The sequence below is a fragment of the Lissotriton helveticus genome, chromosome 1_1, assembly GCF_964261635.1.
Source record: "Lissotriton helveticus chromosome 1_1, aLisHel1.1, whole genome shotgun sequence".
Taxonomy (NCBI): domain Eukaryota; kingdom Metazoa; phylum Chordata; class Amphibia; order Caudata; family Salamandridae; genus Lissotriton; species Lissotriton helveticus.
This window is the reverse complement of record NC_136057.1, coordinates 1,921,033,956-1,921,047,647: the sequence shown is the minus strand read 5'-3', so window position 1 is coordinate 1,921,047,647 and position 13,692 is coordinate 1,921,033,956. Positions and strand designations below refer to the sequence as shown.

Genomic DNA, 13,692 nt, shown 5'->3' with positions numbered 1-13,692 from the left:
TAGTGCAAGGATGTCTGCGTTACAGGAATGAATGTTTATGTGAATGCCCCTTCCTGCAAATAAACAATCATTAGAAGTAGCAAATCACCATTATTTAATTATTGTTTTTGTACAAAAAGGGACACCTTCATGCACAAAAACAATCATTAATGGCGCTTTGCTCTTTGTATGTGTGCTAAAAATGCAGCACACATAGAAAAATCAAAAAAGAGGAGAAAGAAAATTATTTCTCCTTGTTGCACGAATTTAAGGCCTCCTTTTGCATGGTGTTAGTTTGTGGTGCATCCTCAGATTTACAGATCCTTGTAAAACTGGGGCTGCGCGAAAAAGCAATGGGTGTTTCGGTGGAACGACCACACCAACATCCATTGTATTCTCCTTTCACGCAGATACCCGAGTCAAAGGCACCATGTGTACAAAGCGGACTTCAGGCACAAACCCACTTTGTAAATATGGAGCAGAGCGTTGAGCCACTAAAACGTAGGTTAAAGGGATGTTCCTGTGGTGCAGTCTCCTTGTTGCTCCACTGTTTTCTTGTATCATGCAACAAAGTTGCATGGCTTCAGGCTGGGCTTTGTAATCTTAGTTTTACTGTGACCCATTAATATTTACTAATCTATCAAAACTATAGTCTGTATCGGGGTCTTGAGTGAGGCCAGATAAATTAGTACTAACTATTTTCACTATGATAGATATTGATACCAGTACTGTTTGATTATTGAGCACCGAAACATCATTCTACGAAAACATCATAAGTATTGACTACCAAAATATTGTGAACGCAGGCCATATATATATATAGATAAGTACTGATTTAAGAACTGTTCATTTATCTACATTTGTCTGCCTTCACAATATTTCGGTAGCCAATATTCGGGGTATGATATTTTTGCAGAATGATATTTAAACTTGATATTCTAGCGATATACCATGATATACAATGCAGGTAAGAGCGGTGGGGTTGGGTGCGGGTGAGTTGACAGACGACGACGAGGAAAAATACAATTAAAAAAAGAAAAACACTTACCTTACGCTCGCTGGATTGCTGACTAGGCGATACGGCGAGTGCAAGGTAAGTAAGTGGGTTTCCTTTTTTAGATTTTATTTTCCCTCGTCGTCATCTGTCGACTTCCCCGTACTCCGCCATACCACCAAACCACTCTTTCCTGCATGGGCCACGCCTGATACCACTGAGGATGTATACCTGAGCTTGTATCATACTCACATGCAGCACAGTGGAGTTTGTTGCTCTTATTGGTCGTCTGTGCCAGCATACCACCCACACACACTACAGTGCGGCAAGGAGCAGACATCATTTTCTGAACCATTATTATGTACACCCAGAGCATTGCACAGAAAAGCAGTCACCCCTCCTCTGAGCAGATATTGCTCCCATACTTAACACAGAAGCTGCCTGTGTCTCTCTGAGTCAGCGTCTTACTCAAATGCAGAATATTGCAATGCTCTTCATACCATGAGTCATGCACTCAAATAGTACAGTGCAGCAAAGAGTTGCCATATTACTCTGCGTCCATATCACATCCACAAACAGGACAGTACAATAGGACGTGTGTGTAGCTGCCTATGCTAGGATCATACCAGCAAAAGAGCTTAGTGAAGAAAGGAGCTGCCACTTTTCTACAGAGCCTCAAAAACCCATACACATCATAGTGAAACAAGGTTCTTTGATACATCCATACACAACACCTCACAGCCATTATCTATCAATATTGCTCTGAGCCAGAGTTATCCCCACACCCAGAACAGTGAACTGCTACTGTTCCTCTACACCAGTATAAGACCAACGATTAATATGAGCTGGTGGTTGCTGGGTGAGTCTCATTGCCACTCATTTTTTGAGACCACCACCTATTTTTCCTCATCAAATATTTCCAGAGAGTAGGAAAGGGAAAAACACACAAAGAATCATAGAAAGAAAGACTGAAAAACTGCCACCAAGGGAGAAAGCAGGATCCTACAAGAGTGATATAAAGAGGCAAGGAGTGTCTGGTATTGGATTTAAGAGACCTGGGGTAGATTTAGGACTTCACAGCCTTGCATGCTGACATTTAGTAACCCTGGCCATGGGCATCTGAGAAGTGCTTGCACACTGGCACTTATTATTCAACAAAGTAGGCACTGTATCAGACGAACACAGTATACAGTCCAGTGAGATGCTCTTATAATTTTTTGTGAATTGTTATCATACACAACACACTGTGGCAAGGAGCTGTGACTGCTGCTCTGAGCCAATTAAGACACAGAAAAGTGGACCTCAGAGCTGTCGATGTTCATCGGAGCCAGCGTCACACAAGACACTGAGCTGTCACTGTTAATCTGAGCCTGCATCACACACAACACAGAAAAGCAGCTATTACTGTTTATCTGAGCTGTTTCTGTTCATCGAAGATGTCATCACACATAACACAGTGCTGCAAGGAGCTAGCAAATTTAATCTGAGACACTATCAGGGGTGGCAACTCTGCTATGGTGGAGGAGCGTCGCCTCACTGCTGAAATGCAGCAGACAGAAGAAAAAGAAAATGACAATAAAGCTAATTTATTGTCATTTTATTTTTTATTCTAGTCTGCCGTGTCTAGGGCATGGCGGGGCAATATTGCAGTGTCACACAGCAGAGGAAGGAGGAGTGGTAGCCACTGAAAGTGCGCATGTCGGTTTGGCCGGCTGTCCACGGTTGGCCAAATCAACATGCGCACTTGAATATCTCCATACTGTTCCCTGGAGATATCCTAGGGCCTAGGGGCACAGGCTCCCAGTCCCTGCGGGAGTGTATAACCGGACCACACCGATCTGCCCAATCCAAGCACTTCTTTCATGCTGGGAGTAGTAGCATGAGAGAAGCGCTGGCATTGTGTGCAGTCCAAGAGCCTGTGCTCCTGGGGATTGCAGTGCCGGGACTAAAGCAGTGGAGCAGCGAGGCATAGAGCTGGAGCAGAAGATCATGGAGGCTGGCAGGAAAGGGAAGTTTATATTTGTATTATTACTTTTCTTTTACTGCCCTCTCCGCCCCCCTCCACCCCACCTCAGATTGGCAGCAGCCATCGCTGGTCACTATCACTCACAACAGTGGGCAGAAAGTAACTGCTGCTGGTCTTTTTAGCTAGTATCACAGAGAACCCATTGCTCCAAGGAGTTGGCGCAGCTCCTCTGATCCAGGCATTGACCCACTTACTATGCTACATGCTAAGATTTGTCTCTGTTCACCTGAGCTGATATCACACAAAACAAATTGCAGCAAGCAGCTGCCTCTGTTCCTCTGAGCCACTATGACATGTAGCACCATGCAGCAGTGGGCTCTCTCTGTTCCTCTATGTCAGGATGACACTCAAAACAGTGCAGAAAAGAGAAGTCTCTGTTCTTATCAGCCAGTATCACAACCAAACATAGCACAGTGCATTAAGTATTTCAAACTGCTTATCAGAGATAGCTTCTCACACATGGGACAATTCCTGATGCCTCGGGAAAAGCGGCTCCTCAGATTCTGGTCTCTACAGAGAGTTGAAAAGTAACAAGAACACCAATTTAGAAAGATTGCATAAGGTTTAAATGGTAGTACTGTAATCATTCAAAAGACTTGGCCAGTAAAGCTAGACCTCAGTTTTCCTCATGAAGGGCCATCACTGTTTAACATTGCAAGCAGTTTGGCAAAACGTTAGAACCCAATTCTGTTACGTAAAAACAACAAGAGCACTCCGTTCTACATGACAAGATTCTAGTTTGTGTTTTTAAGGTTAACATATTCTGTAGCAGACGCATTACATATTTTAGCTATCTGATCAGCCCTGCAAAAGGAGGCAATGTTTTTCTCTAGGTAACTTGGACAAAACATACACCCAAGCCAGGATGACCAAGAAACCCATGTGCACTAACTTCTGAACTCCTGAACCAATTACTGGGAACCTGGCTACAGACATTTCCCTTTCTGATCATCTAAATCAGAATAAGGTTAGAGACTCCCAACCATCTGAGACCTTGCATGTACTTCGCACACACAGTAACAAACAAATTCAAAAGCCAAGCCAAATTACATTGCACAGCAAATGCAAAGCAAATGCAAAGTACCAAAAGTCAAGAACCCTGTTACACTTTATAGTGTGAGCAACTTCCTCTTACTCATTCTGGATTCTCGAATTGTAAAATGGCCAAAGAGATTCAAAGTTTTATTCCTGAAGACATTTATCTGAGCCATTTACTTCTCAACCCATCAACTAATTTGGCAAACCAGCTTTTGTGTCTGGGACAAACTGTGTCCAAATATTAAGAAACAGAGATTGCAATCACATGACATAGACTGCTTCCAAATCATGACCTGCTGTACACCGGTTTCATAAACATCTTCTAATCAACCATCATTTACTCCACCACATTTAATTAAAGGAAAGTAATCCGGTTTGTTAAAATAATGAAAATTCACCATTACAAATCTCTCTGTCACAGGCAAAATCTATTAAAAGGGCAGTATCCACTGGAATTCAGGAACAGATTACCACAGACAGTGTCCTTGGCACCAATTGATCTGGATTGTGTCCCGAACATGCCTTTCAGCACTGCGATCATGCAACTCATGCCCCTCATGAGCAAGAATTAAATTTTTTATACTGGCCAAGGTTTTTGGCATCTTACAACGCTGTTGAAAGGATTTGGGAATGTTCCTATGATCCAGGCATAGATTCACTTACTATGCTACATACTAGGATCGGTAACTGTTCTTCTGAGCTAGTGTCATACAAGACAAATTGCTGTGAACAGCTGCCACTCTTCCTCTAAGCCAATATGACACACAGCACAATACAGCAGGCATCCACAGATTTACAATCTGCTCTTCTCACACAGGGGACTATACCTGATCCATAGGGCACAGCGACTTCTCCAATCCTGGACTCTACAGAGAGATGAAAAGGAACAAGAACATACATTTTGAAAGATTGCATAAGGTTTACATTTTCATATCGTAATCCTTCAAATGATTTGACCAGTAAAGGTAGACCTCTGTTTTCCTCTTGAAGGGCCATCCACTTTTAATATTGCAAACAGTTGTGCAGAGCATTAACATCTTTTCCTGTATGCAAACATTTGAAAGAGTGCTTAGACCTTCATGGCAAGATTTTAGTTTGTGTTTTTTAGGTTATCAGAATATTCTGTAGCAGACACATTAAATCTTTGAGCTATCTGATCGGTCCTTCAAAAAGAGGCAACATTTTCCTCTATGTAACTTGGACAAAGCATACATCCCAACCAGGATGATCAAATGGAAGACTTGACTTGACTGTACATTGACTTCCAATGCAATCTCCAAAAATCACTCAACATATTCTACCTCCACCCTTAATAAAAGGACACAGCATGAACATTAAGTTTGTAAAGCCGAGCCCTTCACCTACAATGCTTTTGTAATTCTATGAACTGACTTCTGACTCTTGCTGTTTAGTATAAAAAAACAAAAGCCACAAATGACTGGGAATCTGGCTTCAGACATTTTCCTTTCTGATCACCTATATCAGAATAAGTTTGGAGACAAAAACTCACAACCATCTTGGAGACCTTGCTTCTGGTTCACACATACTATAACAAACAAATGCAAAAGAGAAATCAAACTACATCGAACAGCAAATGCACTTTAAAAAGTGAGCAACTTCCTTCATTCATTGTAATTGATCCTTGTAATAGTCCTTGGCAATACACGATTTTGATTTTGTCCCCAATGTGCCTTTTAACATTGCTATCATACAACTCATGCCCCTCATCCAAAGAATTACATTGTTTATCTGCGCCAATGTTTTTGGCATTTTACAAAATAGCAGGTCATCAACGTCTACAACAAGGCCATTAACTGGTAGATCCCATTCCTGAAATGACAAACAAGTGTGACTAAACAGCGTCTTCTCATAAGGAAGTCTGTTGAGCACCCTTAAGATGGTGGACATGCATTAGGTAGCTCTGCTGGATAAATCCGGGTTATCCAGAGTATTCCTGCTTCCATCCATATCCTGAACAGTTGCGGCGCCTTGATCTTGTGCCTGATGATGACCATCAACTGATGGTACAGGCCGTTTGCGGGTAGGCCACCTGTGAAACCCCTAGTGACTGTTGCTGCACAAAGCTGGCTTGCTGCTAGCGGTACAGGCCTGCTGGTGTACTGCAATCCAGCAGTTGCTTCGCTGGCCTATCTGAGGTAACTGCAAGTGGAGTGGGGGGCCTCTGCTGAGATCAGGCTACTGAGGACATGGTCATCCGGTGTGAGCATTGAGGGGCATGAGGAACCTAGTTTGGGCCCGGTCCCTGCTGGCATGCCGCTGGCTTAGCTGCGACTGTGTTGCTGCCACTGCCTGATGGGCTGCGCTGACTTGGGCCCTCCCATTTGGAATTGAGTAAAAAGCTCTGCTCTGTCGGTGTGGTTGCCCAGATGCTGCTTCCCTGGGAGCCGGAGGAGTGGAGGAGAACACATCTGGTCTGGTGGTTGGAGCTGGGGCATGCTCCCGGGCATGGCGTGTATGATGCCCCTCCCACCTTCGGTCCTCGCATCAAAGACTATTGCGGGTTCATGGAACATGCTGCTGCCGAACGGTCAGCGGCCCTGGACTGACGCATCCAAGAGTACTGATGGTGCACAGCCCCCTCAGTGCAGCCTCCATACCCCACTGGGGACCCAGACAGACGGAGGAGCCAGAAACATACCGCTGTTGCCTTCCCCACATGGTATGGGTAGCTGCAGCTGCATCAACCACTTGTGATAGATACCGGGGGTTGAGGCGATGCACCCTTTAGGCACATGCAACTGGCCCATGTGCCAAACTGGGCCCTGAATGTTGGGACAAAAACTGACGCAACAACCTCACTGACCCTCTTGCCCTAACCAGGGACTCTGCCTGCTTACCCAAGCCAAAGAGCAATAGCTGCAAGTGCACTCTTTGCTGTGGAGTGGGGACATTTTACAAAGCTCGCTAGACTGAAGTGACTAATCTGACTTGCCAATCAACTCCCTGTGCTCCAAGCCAACATGCAGTGGCACCAGTGCTCGATCTGTGCTGGTGACTGCAGCAAGCCCTAAGGAGGCCCATTTGGGGCCACCTGCGCCTGGATAGGAGGCCTTGGCTGCTCGTGCTGCAGCACTTCAGCGGACTTCCAAGGCACTACGAAGCAGGCCCACCCTATGTGCTTTCTGCCCCTTGATTGTGCACTGGACCCAGGGGACATCCCCTCTTGATAAGCTGCCTCTAAACGAGCGCCATCAACCCACCCACAAAGATGTCTGGCGGGGTGCTGCAATGGTCTGCCACACCTTAACTGTAGGTGCCCGTGATCACCCCTGGTCACTACAAGAGAAGTTGGATATGGTACAGCATGCAGTGGAAAGGACCCGCACAACACTGTGAATATTCGTGTCTCCTTAAAAAGCAAGAGCAACAGCATAGCAATGGACTTTAATCTGCTGCACACATCATCGTAAACTAGCAGACAAACTGCGCACGGCAGAGTGAACCATTGCTGAACTCCAGTTGGCATTCAAAGAACTGGTATCCTAAGTCCAGCTGCTGACGGATTTTGTCCACCACTTGAGGACAGGGCTGAAGATGCATAGGGCCTCTCACGCAGAAATAAAGTGCGCATGGTGGGTCTGTTGGAAAGCATCAAAGGATGTAACCCTGTTAACGATTTGGGCAACTGGCTGTGAAACCTGCTTCTGCCTGATTCCCTCATGCAGTTCTTCTCAGTAGAATGTATGCACTGCATCCTGACAAGGAGGCCTACATCTGGCTCCAGCCCCAGTCAAATGCTAATTGGCTAACTCCATTATCCTGACAGGGACATCATCCGACATGAAACCAGGAAACCTGACGAAATTGTGGTTGATAACGCCCGCATAGTGCATTTCCGGAACTACACAGTAACAGTGCAACAGAGCAGAGCCTCCTTCCTAGCTGTCAAATGCTACGTGAACTAATCCTGAAATATTTGGTGCTCTTCCCGGTGAGAATATGTGTTGTAATAGATGGCAAAGCAAGCTTTTTTAACTCACTAGAAGATGCTTGGGAATGGCTGTAGGCCTCAGGACTCATGTCGCCCTGTCAAGCCGCCGGAGCGGAGCCTGGCACTGGGAGACAGCGAGCAATGAGACAGCCTCCTAGTATTGTGGCAGTCCCGGACCAGGAACAGGTTTTACAGGAAAGAAGACATGCCCTCCATTCTGTAGTCATTAGAGATAATAGGGTAACCCAGTAACCCTCAGAACCTGAGTAGCATGCTAAAGAAAAACAATGGTTCTCTCTGGAAGATCAACTGATTTGCACCAGGTACTTGAATACATTAAAGGAAAATATGTCTTAGTCACATAACAAAGTAACACACCGAGAAAGAGCAACTGATTTCTGCAAATAAAAACAATTTCTGTACTTTGTATTTGTATATATGCAAACCAATGAAAAGTCTGTCTGTTCCATAAAACACATTCGGCGAATAAGACAATGGCTATGTGGTTTTCGGTAGTAGCAATCAGCGATGCCCGACCTGACACCAGCTCCAATGAAAGATCTGTGCGGTCTTCGAGCAAGGATGTTACTCTACTGTTTGGCCTGCAGACTATGATGCCTTGGCACTATCAGAAGTCACTCCACAGACAGCCAATAGTGTTATTTGACCCACCCCTAACAGCACATTATACTCTCGTAGCAGTCAACTGTCTGACCACAGGACATTACATATTTTTGTTGGCTTGTTGTCTGTCATTCCACTTTTCAATATTCAATCCTAATAATATTACCAGCTCATGCGACACACGCACATACGCTGAACACAATCACCCTTCGACACATCTTAGACTGGTTGGAACACATAAGCTTACACTACATGGGGTACACCACTCTTAGCAGATGCACCTCCCACCAGTAAAACCCTCAGTTTCAGGCTTTACTGCTGTATACTGGACACATTTTACAATACGTTTGGGCAGGTAAACCTGTTGTTTATCTGTCCTACTAGAACTAAATGGTTGCACCTCATCCACCCACTTGGCATTACCTCCATGCCCTTTTAAGCACCACCCCAGCACTTGCCACTTTGACTTCACCGCAATCACAAGCTTGGAACCTGGCGACATTCGAGACAGCAACCCTCCTTCTATACCAGAGGTCTTCAAACTTTTGTAGGCTGAGCCCCCCCAGCTGATTTTTTTTAAATGTCGCCCCCCCCCACCCCCCCCCTCCCGCCACCTGACATAAATTTCTGGAATCTCGTACACCACATAACCGACCGCCACCTTTATATCCCGGGCCATATCCGGCAAATAATGTCCAACACAATAGGTGTGTTAGACTAACTGCAGGTTTGCGAGTGGGTGTGGTTAAATGACAGAGGCTTATTACACAGCTCAAAACTCAATCTTCCAGCAGGTACATTAGTCACCAGTCCCTGGTGAACCACACCTGAATATGTGATGCCGCTTTTATTGTTGCCTAAAGAATGCTGGATATATAAGGAACTTTTCAGTATCAGACCCCAGTAATAAACCCGCCCCCACCTTTCCAGCCTCTCAGAGAAACGCCTGATACTCGGTGCGGTCAGTCCGCCTTGCTACCACCCTCCAATGATGCCCCTCATCTTCGCATAGACCGTCCCTCATGTGTATTTGATTTCTTTTATAGTCCTACTCATCCCAAGTATGTACGGCAGGGTGTTGGAGTGCTTTACATCACACACATATTATATAAAGATAATGACTCATATAAATGTGTAAGTCAATGTTCTGAAGATAATGGGGATACAGGTGTAATCATTCTTCCATCCATCATTCAGACTTTCACCATTCATTCATTTCACCATGTCCTTCCATCTGTGAGCCCATCCATGGCCACACATTTTTAACCATTTGCAAACCTATCCACCATATATCCTTCAATCCATCATTTCACTCATCCATCCCTCCATCCACCCTTTCACCCTATCCATCTGTATACTCTTTCACTTACTCATCCATCCATCCATCCATCCAGTCACTCACCCTTCCACCCATTCACCCTTTTAGTCATCCATCCATCCTCCCTTTCTCTCTCCATCCTCCTTTCTCTTAGGCATCATCCAGCCTTCCATCCACCCACCCAACCATCTACTCATCCACTCATATATCCATCCATTGACCCTATCACTCATCCATCCTCTCTCATCCATTCACCCTTTCAGTCCTTCACTCATCTACCCTACCTTTCACTCACTCATCCATCCTTACGTCCACCCTTTCATTCGTCCATCCACCCTTTCACTTATCAATCCATCCATCATTTCACTCATCCATCCACCCATACATCCATCTATTTATCTTTTCTCTCATCCATCCATCCTCCCATTCACCCATCCATCCTTTCTCTCATTATCCATCCATTCACCCTTTCACTAAACCACTCTGACATCCACCCATCCCTTCACTTACTCACTCACCCACCATCGAAAACTGGCCAGCACTAAATGGCCCAGCAGTATATTAGGGTGCAATTCCATTACAAAAGCCCACTCCACTTACCTGTTGGTGATCTTCCAAGGCGCCAAGAGACCAGCAAACTACTTCACTGCGTGAAATGAAGTGCTTCTTGACAAAATAAAGAAGATCCAACGAAGCAGGCTTGAAGATAATTTGATGATTTATTTAAGTATAATGAAGCCACCACTGGAGTGCGTCATTACTCCTTGAAGTCCAAACGGAATCTGTAACTTGAGACCGTTCATACTTCAAGGAGGAGGTTGGAAGCACGAGAATGCTTTTTCAACACTTGCTTGTTTAAATAATAATTACACAGCATGTGCGTATAACAACTATTGCTCACATGACAATAACAGAATGAACACACATGAGAGCTTGTGAAGATAAGGCAAGCTTAAACAATAACTAAGTACAGAAAGTGCAGGGCTCGACAAGCCCGCTCGCATTTGCGAGGGCGAATGGATGAGGACGAGCTATTTTTAGGTCCCACTCGCCCTTTCTGGCGAGTAGGAAATCAAAATAACTTTTGTCTTCCGTCTTTAAAAACAGAGCAAAAGTGACAAGATAACACGATTTAAAGGCATTTTTATTGCTCACAAAGGAAATGAGCAATAAACATGCCTTTAAATCTTGTTATCTTGTCACTTTTGCTCCGTTTTCAGAGACGGAGGTCAAGTGGGATGGAGTCAGGTCGAGGGGATTTTCCATGGTACTAGACCTGCAGGACTAGTACCATTTTTCGGATTTGTCGAGCCCTGAAGTGTGTACAATATATATTAAAATGCGCTGCGGTAAAACCACGAAGCAAACAGCAGGAATGAAGAAACAAGTTGCTGTATGCAGCAGTTACTTGCAAGCACATTTCACGGCACTTCCTGCCATCTAAGCTGCTGCAGCCTCATTGGTGGAATGCCAGTGGTGACGTTCCTATGTGTTGATTGGGCTGCTGTTCCGGAGCTGACCAATCTAAATTCCCCTTTTGAAATGGGTAAAGAAATACCGGAAAGAAATCGACTTGGACGTGGGAAACAATGGTAATAGTTTAGGATGGCGTCGCGCCCCCCCTGGGATGGCGTCGCGCCCCCCCCGGGGGGCGCGCCCCACAGTTTGAAGAACAGTGTTCTATACGCACACTTCTGATATGACACATACTACATTCACAGAAAACACAAGGAGAAGGCAATTTCTGGGTGACTGTCAGAACATCGATGGATCCCCAGGTTCTTCCAGGGGTAGTTGAGAAGCCATAGAATGAAGAGTTGCGAGATCAAGTGGAAAACGGCTCTCCTCCATTCATCTTTGCCTGTCAGTCGCCTGTAGAGTTTGAGGGGGTCTAGAAGTTGGAATTTGTGGTTGGTTGGCTCGTTGGACATTGAAGGGATCGCATGTTGATTGTGACAGATACCGGCTTAACAGGCAGCTATCTGTTGAGACATGTGGCACAGCTGTGTTGTTGCTAGCCTTTGCCATACACTTGTTGGGTCCACACCATGCGTTAGTAACACTCCTTGGATATTGTGTATTGATATCTTAAGTGGCTCGGCCACAGAGTTGTGAGGGTGCCCCGTGAATTGAGTGGACAAGGTGCTGGCCTTGGCTGTGGTAGTGTACAATATGGGGCACCGACATCGGTGGCACTGGCCTTGGGTGCTTCCTGTGTGATTGTCCACAAGTTGTTGAGGGAAACAGTGGTGGTGAGGACGTCCTTAAAGTCCACGGTTTCCATTTTTGAGTTTGGAATTTGATTAAAGATGGGGAAGTGGAATGCCCCCCTCTCGTCCGGTGCCAACTTGATGAGAGCCCCTGCAAGTCAAGATCTCTGTATTGCAAGGTGTCGTTTTTTTGTCTGTTTTTTAAGGCCAAATTCAGAGTTCAGGGAACGCTGAGTGCTCGTTTGCTTAAAAGTTTATTCTTTTGGTTCAGGGGAGAACATCATATCAGACAGACTTTCAAAAAAGCAGTTTACCGCTTCAGGTGAAAGTTCGACCAAGTTGGAAAATGCCGCAACTATGCAGTCGTGAGAATGATTGCTATCATCGATGACAGGATTAGCAGAGCTCACAGAAGGTCGTACCTGGTTGATGCTGCTCTCATCTTGCACTTCACTACCCTTTAATCGCAGTGGTGAAGTCTCAACGAATGCCGTCATCAGGATGGGTAACCGCTGGGGACAACACGATGCATGAGCCTTTACTGGACTCAGCAAAGTATCCGTATCCAAAGGTACTTCTGATTGTAGCGTGAGACAGACGTCTAACACGCATTCTTCTCCGCACAGCATACATCTTAACACAGGTAAGATACAGTTCTGCCAGATGGGTCTGAATGAAAGAAACCAGGTCATATTCAGATCTCTTAGCCGGGCTAATCCAAGGACTTTAGTTATGCGGTCCCGATAGCGTATAGCTAGGATCGTTTCTTCCATTGTTGCTGGAGTCTTGTCTGTGACATGGCTTGCCATAACGAAGCAGGAGAATCAAAAATAAAATGCCTGCTACGAGTCCCAACAGGAGTGGAAGGCCGCCAAAGAGTGAATGGACAAAATTAGGAAAGATGCCCAGGACTGCTTTGAAAGTTGTCAACAGTCCCGAAAAAATTGTCTTAAATACACTCGCGATACCATTCGTATCAGAAATGTTTAAGATTTCGTTTAGCATTTCTGCGAAGTGTAGGGGGCAATTTGTTGATAAAAGGTTATGTATCTCTGCCGTTGTCCTTGCAACTTGGAGATCATACGTTTCTTTTGATGACGTCAAGTGCACTGGCGTCTGTAGAAGAACAGACTTCATTCTGCTTAAAGTATCAATTCGAATAGAAGAGATTTTCAGACTGGGCCAAATTTTTCCCTCCCTGTCTGGAGTGTCGTTCGGATACAATACTTGCATACAGCAAGTGACCCTGGACGTTACGCTTACGAGATAAGCTTTTCCTGGCACCAAGCCACAACATCTGTGGTCCACTATTAAAATGTAGCTCCCGTTTGAAAGCCGCCTAAAGAATGGCTCTATTCGAGTTGCAGGTGTGCCAAGCTGGTGACATGAAAGGTTATTTGAAGTCCCCTCACAGGCCCCATGTAGATTTATACCGACACAGAAGTGTACCACTTAGTGATTTTTCACAATTATCACCACTAAGAAATACATTCTGTCCTTTTTCACTATAACATGTGTGAGTGTAAGGTAATTTCCATTATGACTTGATGT

At 45.1% G+C, this 13,692-nt stretch overlaps 1 protein-coding gene across 1 annotated transcript in view; it reads right to left on the bottom strand.

Annotated features, from left to right (window-relative positions):
- Positions 1-13,692, bottom strand: part of LOC144754974 (uncharacterized) — a 301,793-nt gene that overhangs the window by 269,332 nt on the left and 18,769 nt on the right. Inside the window, exon 2 of the mRNA XM_078643356.1 lies at positions 4,865-4,903. The gene's annotated coding sequence lies outside the window, so the exon portion shown is untranslated. The remainder of the gene's footprint in view (positions 1-4,864; positions 4,904-13,692) is intronic.